Source organism: Xenopus tropicalis, chromosome 2 (genome assembly GCF_000004195.4).
Source record: "Xenopus tropicalis strain Nigerian chromosome 2, UCB_Xtro_10.0, whole genome shotgun sequence".
NCBI classification, from domain to species: Eukaryota; Metazoa; Chordata; class Amphibia; order Anura; family Pipidae; genus Xenopus; species Xenopus tropicalis.
In genome coordinates, this window is record NC_030678.2 from 33355180 (window position 1) to 33363261 (window position 8082).

Consider the following 8082-nt stretch of genomic DNA (forward strand, 5'->3'; position numbering starts at 1 on the left):
TGGTGCTTCATGACTCCATTTCTGGGCTATGGCTCTTCATGTTGCTGTTAGTAAATGAGTAATAGTACAGCGAGTGTTCGGGAGAGTATCTAAATTTAAATGTGCAAGAGCTGCATGGGGCAAAACTAGAACCAAACTAGAAAGCTTAGAAATTACATGAAATATTTGAATACATAATGGTTCTATAACAGGACAAGACCACCATATCTGCACCATATCTGCACCATATAAGCATAAGTTATATTATACCCTCTCCAACATAGTGGGGAAGATGCGGTAAATGATTTATTCATGACGCCTGGAAGCGAATACCATCTACATAAGGGCTCCCTAGCAATTTCCAGATGATAAGTACATTGGGACAAAGACCCATTTGCACATATGGCATTTGCCTACTGTGTAGCTGTAAAGGTAAGAGCCAGGTCTGCTTCCCACTTTAACATTTACAAAATGTTTTAATGTTTCTTTGGGTTAGTAAGTAAATGATAGGATTGTGATCAGATTTTTGGTGCAAATCGGCATATGACATCATAGTTTGATGGTGGGACACACTAAACCCTTTGAGAGTTATAAGGTAATAAAAAATATGCACTTATTTATACTCTCCCTTCATAGAGAGATGTTTTTCTTCTTGCAATTGAGAAAAGGTTTTTAGCCCTGTTAGCCCACCTCACTTCCCTGCTGGCCTCTGGCCACTTCACTAGTGGGAGGATCTTCCCTCTGTAGTGGAAGCTGGATGTAAAGATGGCGGCAAACCCAAAACTACCATTGGGATTACATACTGGAAATACACTGACTTCTGTAGCAACTCTTTACAGATATATTGTATCCCTGCCTAGTGGAGCTTACAATCTAAGTTCCCTGTTACTCTCTGTTTAGTCAGAAGCCAAATGAACCTCCCTATATGTTTCTTAAATTTTGCCACAATTACTTTTTTACTATTTTATTACTATTATTTATTTTGTTCCTATGTTTTAAAGTTAAAATATAACTGTGCGTTAACATTGGCAAAATACATTTTTCATTAACCCCATGATTCCTACAGTAATTTCCCAAACATGTCATTTGGCCAGTGGTGCCCAAACTTTTCCATTCATCCCTACAAGGGTGTATTTATTGCTGCTATTGTGCTATGCCTCTCATTGTATTTCTTGATGCTTGAAGTGTTTGAAGGTCAAGAATAAGCAGAATATATTTTTCTGGCTCTGTGCACATCTCTCCAACATACCGGGAGCAGAATTAATGGAGTTTGATTCACTCAAGATATTTTATGCCCTTTCCCAAACTTTTTAAAAGAATATTCTAAGAGTTCCCCCTCTTATACAGAAAGTGTCCCTTAATCTATAATTAAATCCATAATAAAACCATGATCTGCCCTGACCTATTACTGATCTCCATTCACTGACTCAATGCACAGGGAAATACCCAAAATAATATCAAAGGGACATGGTCATCGGAAAACTGGTTGTAATATTGGGTAAATACTGTAGAAAGGTTCATGTAGCTCATTCATATTTACTACAGTGCTGCGTTGAGATGCCCGTGCATAGTTTATTTCTTAAAGAGACAGGAAGGGTTGGCTGAGGCTGGTAAATGTGTGTTTATCACTTATGGGCTGGGGTATCCCACTGGGCTACACTAATTGCATTTCTGTAACGTGGTTACTAAGGGGCAGATTTACCAAAGTACGATTTTTGTTCCTTTAAAAAGCACAATACAAAAATATCATATTAAGTACGAAAAAATCGTATATGCTAGCACAAAAAATTCATATTTGACGATCGTAAACGGCAGGAAAACCTTTGTGACTTACGACTCAATGGCACTCTGCAGCTCCAACCCGGCCCAAGGAAAGTCTCCCATAGGGCTCAATGGCACTCTGCAGCTCCAACCTGGCCCAAGGAAAGTCTCCCATAGGGCTCAATGGCACTCTGCAGCTCCAACCCGGCCCAAGGAAAGCCTCCCATAGGGCTCAATGGCACTCTGCAGCTCCAACCCGGCCCAAGGAAAGTCTCCCATAGGGCTCAATGGCACTCTGCAGCTCCAACCCGGCCCAAGGAAAGTCTCCCATAGGGCTCAATGGCACTCTGCAGCTCCAACCCGGCCCAAGGAAAGTCTCCCATAGGGCTCAATGGCACTCTGCAGCTCCAACCCGACCCAAGGAAAGTCTCCCATAGGGCTCAATGGCACTCTGCAGCTCCAACCTGGCCCAAGGAAAGTCTCCCATGGGCTCAATGGCACTCTGCAGCTCCAACCCGGCCCAAGGAAAGTCTCCCATAGGGCTCAATGGCACTCTGCAGCTCCAACCCGACCCAAGGAAAGTCTCCCATAGGGCTCAATGGCACTCTGCAGCTCCAACCCTGGCCAAGGAAAGTCTCCATAGGACTCAATGGCACTCTGCAGCTCCAACCTGGCCCAAGGAAAGTCTCCCATAGGGCTCAATGGCACTCTGCAGCTCCAACCTGGCCAAGGAAAGTCTCCCATAGGGCTCATGGCACTCTGCAGCTCCAACCGGCCCAAGGAAGTCTCCCATAGGGCTCATGGCACTCTGCAGCTCCAACCCGGCCCAAGGAAAGTCTCCCATAGGGACTCAATGGCACTCTGCAGCTCCAACCTGGCCCAAGGAAAGTCTCCCCATAGGGCTCATGGCACTCTGCAGCTCCAACCCGGCCAAGGAAAGTCTCCCAATAGGGGCTCAATTGCACTCTGCAGCTCCAACCCGGCCCAGGAAAGTCTCCATAGGGCTCAATGGCACTCCGCAGCTCCAACCCGGCCCAAGGGAAAGTCTCCCATAGGGCTCAATGGCACTCTGCAGCTCCAACCGGCCCAAGAAAGTCTCCCATAGGGCTCAATGGCACTCTGCAGCTCCAACCTGGCCCAAGGAAAGTCTCCCATAGGGCTCAATGGCACTCTGCAGCTCCAACCCGGCCCAAGGAAAGTCTCCCATAGGGCTCAATGGCACTCTGCAGCTCCAACCCGGCCCAAGGAAAGTCTCCCATAGGGCTCAATGGCACTCTGCAGCTCCAACCTGCCCCAAGGAAAGTCACGATACCGAAGCTTGAGTGCGACAAATATGTTTTTGATGCACAAATTGTTACTTTTTTTGTAGCAAAGTACGAAAAAGTTGTGCAAAAGTACGAAAATATTGCAGACAATACTCAAAAGTTGTAAACTTTAAAAAAAATATGAATTTTTTGTATTCGGCCCTGTCGTACTTTGATGAATGTGCCCCTAAATGTAGTTAGTAAGAGGACAGATTCACCCATGGCACCCACATAAGGTCTCTAAGGTCAGTTCCTCTTAAATTTCCTTGCATGCAGCATCCCCACTTCTTCTTCTTTCATTTATTATATACCTGGAATTCCCAGTACCATTATTCCCAGTAGTTCCTTCTGACAAGCACTAACAATGACTCGTCCTTGCACAAGAATAACCCCTTATAAACAGTATTTCCTGCCATTTTCTACCCACAGCAGAACTTGCTCCCTTTCATTGAAGCCATAAAGGAAAGGTTGCACGATGTGGCTCCACTTATGTTCCTGAGCAGCTGTGCAGAGTGGAGTGCTCCTCTGGAGATGATATTTGTTCAGGACAGAACTGTTCATGATGCTGTAGTTGCAGTTATACTGTTGCCCAGAGATTGTAGAGAGAATCCTGGGCTGTGGCAGGGCACCGATACAGGGACTCATTTACTAATAGTGGCAATGTGCAAAAACAGCCACAATTTCCCATGTTTCTGCTTTTGACTCAACCTGCTGTGGAAACCCAGGGTTCCCTAGCATCAATAGAACCACTTGCACACAACTGAACACATAATGCAGGATGCACACAATGGGGGAATGGCGCAACTAGTGCAACATGTCTGGATGTAACTTTTATGAAAACCAACAATTTTAGCGCAACCACACTTGACAGCGTTCGTAAATAGTCCCTATTGTGTTTTGTGAAATTCCAGCAGTTATTTGGTTGCTAGGGTTACCTTAGCAACCAGGGAGTGGTCTGAATGAGAGACTTATAGAAGAGAACCTGAATAGAAAATAAGTAATAAAAAGTAACAATAACAATAAAATTTTCTTTGGCTGCTGGGGTCAGTGACCCCCATTTGAAAGTTGAAAAGACTCAGAAGAGGAAGTCAAATAATTTGAAAAGTACAGTATAAAAAGTAAATTATGAAGGCCAATTGAAAAGTTGCTTCAAATTGACCATTCTATAACAATAAAAGTTAGCTTAATGGTAAACCTCCCCTTTAAAGCTGCTGACTTGACCGGTCCAGATCATGTTGACAGCTTATTGGCCTGTGTATTGGGCCCTTCTAATGGTCTTTCTGATCATACTGAGACCAAATGTAGCCAGATATCTATCAGGAAGGTTAGAAATCATGTCGGATGAGGACTGCATTATCATGTAGATACAGATCTCTCCTGGTGATCCTGCAAAGGCCTCCATTGTGATCCCATCAGTGGCCTGTGGGTGGCCAAATCAGGCCAATATCTGCTGGTATGGTGACCTTGCCAAAGAGCTGATCTTCCTGCGGGTGTTCTCTACAGTCAGCTCAGCCATTATGGGCAGCAACACGCCAGCCCAGATTTGTCACTGTTCTATCACATTTCTTTCAGTACGAACCCTGTGTTCCAAGGCCCTCGTGTCGAGTGATAAAATCTAATGTTGTGAGCGTTCTGCTTCTCTGTTTGGCCTTTATGTATTCAGTCACCTTGAGCGATCATTTAGCTTCCGTTCCTTCTGTATGTGTGTAATTTTACATGATGTGCTGTTTTGTCTCTTTCCAGACATTAGTCAGAGCAAATAACCCTCGCTGGGATGCATGGAGCAGTACAGGAGAGTTTTCATTAGAAATTTCCCTCTTTTCATCTCCTTACAATGCGTGAAATCGGGACATTTTCAGCGTGACAAGCCCGTGAAATCTGCAAGCGAGACTCGTGGAGTCTAGATAGGCTATTAGTATGATCGGCTGCCTCCCTGCTCAGGTTACCTCCAGCTAACGGGTAATAAGGCATTCGGGATAGAATCAAATAAACTCTTGTGAGGAGCTGGAGGGGAGACACAACATATAAAAGAGTGAATAAAAAGAGGAAAACACCTGTATTCACAAAATAACCGTTCTTTGTAAATATGCATTTCACTTTCAACATTTTACTCAGCTTCTATGTATAATTAATAGGCAGCTTGTACTTTATACTTTACTTTATGTGCTTGCAGGAGGGTCCAGTGGGACAGGGAGTCGGGTGCTGCGATTCAGCTGTTCCCCAGTGCATTACTCCCCACAGTGGGGATTGGGGGCACGTAGGCTGTGTCTGCCCTGTTATATAATTTACTGGGGGCCTGAGGATACAACTTAGTGCCCCACGTTTAAGGCCCCCATACACGGGCCGATAGAAGCTGCTGGTATCGGTCCCTTGGACCGATTCGGCAGCTAATCGGCTCGTGTAGGGGCAGAAACGAGCGGCCTGGCCGACCGATATCTGGCCTGAAATTGCCCAGATATCGATCGGCCAGGTTAGAAAATCCAGTCGGATCGGGGACCGCATCGGTTCGTTGATGTGGTCCCCTAACCGACTGCCCATGGCCGCAAATGTAATCTGATCGTTTGGCCCCAGGGCCAAACAATCGGATTATTTTTTTTTAAAGCAACTCGCTACCCGATATCGCCCACCCGTAGGTGGGGATATCGGGTAAAGATCCGCTCGCTTGGCGACATCGCCAAGCGAGCGGATCTTATAGTTTATGGGGACCTTTAGCATCAGAGCTCATTCTACATCTTATAAATACAATGTAGATGCTGATTTAGCATAGGCACTGATGGGAAAGCGCTGTATACATTGGGGAGAGCATAGCGTTTGGCCAGTGGGAGAAAATAGCAGCGCTTGCCTGTGCTAATGATGGATTCAGCTGCAGCATTTATTCATTAACTGGGAATATAAATGACCAACTCGCTGCCTTTGCTCCTGTAATTATATTTCTCTAACAGGTGACTATCCATGCATGTGTTTCAAATATCCACACGCACTAATACGCGCATACTAAACAGGGCGGTTTTCTGTTCAGGTCCCACTGTGGGCACGCTTCTCCTACATTTGCACTACATACCGCCACTGTCTAAGGCATATTAAAACTGGAAATTGCCCCTCAGAGCTTCCATTATTAAATGGAAAGCCAAAAATGTGCAAAATGAAAAACAAATTACATTTTGTGATATGATGTTGCTGGTCATTAGGTTGCTGAATTTAATTCTAAAGAGCAGCCAAATAAGATGTGGCTATCAGCACAGGAACCACCATTCAGTTAAATGGCACCTACTTTCACTGGTCAACTGCCTCATTCATGTTTTTTTTCTGACACAGTGCCAGCAGAAGTGTATTCTGGTATTGTGCTGCCGTAGGCGCTGGACCAGTGAGCACCCATTGGGGCATATGCAATTACCTCACAGGAAGTGACATCATGGTGCAGGGTACCTGAACGTGATGTCACTTTCACTCGCGTGTCACTAAGGGTCCACCAACCTCTGCTGCTGGATTTGATAGGAAAGTATCCGACAGCAGAAGGAGCTTTTTTTCCTTCAAAAGTTAAATCTACCATAAATGCATCCAAGGGCCACCCACCCCGTAATGTTGTTTCCCTAGGCACGGACCCTCAAGTTCCTATATGGTAAATACTCCTATGTGGGTCAGTCTGGCTATTAATGGCCCCATCTCCCCTACCCTAGGTGTGAAGCATGTGCATTTGGTTAGATTTGGCTTCACTGGTCTCCTTCCGGGCCAGGACTGGCAATCTGTGGGTTCAGGCAAATGCCAGAGGGGCTGCTGTAAGATGCCATAGGCAGTCACTATTTATTGGGCTGGTGGGGCTGTTTGGGCCTCTGTGTGCTTGAAATGCCAGGGCCTATTTTGAATTCCAGTCTGGTCCTGCTTCCCTCTCCATTGCTGAAGACATCCAAGATCTTCACTACAGGAGGAATAGTTGGGGACGAGGTACCCTAACAATGACTTCACCTTTAAAGTCGAAATATAAAAAGCATACTGCCCAATAGTCCTCCTATTGTTTAGTAAAAACGCCACACTTTTGGCTCACCTAATCAAATATTTACTCAGTCACACTTACTTCACATTTTCTAGAACAGGCAGCCATCTCTAAAAAGGTATTCTCCCTTCCTTTCCCTCCTTGCTTCATACTGCACATGTGTGTCATTCCCTCCCCCCCCCTCCCCTCTGCCAGATCCGCTTCTGATTGGCTGGTGGGCATGTGTAGCTCAGAACAGCAGACAGGATCAAGTTACACACATGCTCAGAGAATAGGAAGGCTGCCGCTGGCACCTACAGGAAGGGGAGAGAGATTTCAGTGATGTCACTGTAGGCTTCACACTGCTGTAGGCTGCCAGCACCATATCTCAGAGAAGCAAGCAGGGATCTGGGAATTTAGATATGCAGTAAGTACTTAAAAAGAATGCCTTTATTTTTAATTTATATTAACCTTTCATTGTCCTTTAAAGGTGTTTTTGTCACAAAATAATGACTTCTCTAGTACATTTATTACATACATTGTTTGTTGGCGTAAAAAAAAACCATGCAATCTTTTCTCTGCCAGTGGATCAGTCAATAAAACCATTTGCAGGTTTGCAAAACATAAACACGGGAGAAAAACTGTTCAGCAATAACTGTTAGTATTGCACATAGGTTTTCCTTTATTGACTTGTGCTACAGTCCCCCATTGCAATGTGATGGCTTTCTAAGAGTTATAGGGCACATTTTATCCTGAATATAGAAAAAGGTAAAAGCTGTAAATAGAGGGCAATATATATTACATCCTATGGGGAAATGCCTGAGCCAACGATAGCTGCGCTGCCGCTCATACAAATATAAATACAGATACACACATACAGAATGCTTCGCAGGGTTAGTCCCACTATAAATTGCATTCTGCACCTTTCTATGACCTTATCCTAAATGTTTTCAGCCTGGAAAACACAATGTAAAACCAAATGAATGATCACAGTTATGTTTCTTATAATTAGCCATAATCCTCTGCCGTCTCGTTCCCCTATTACTGTGTGGATCCAACTTTGTGTGT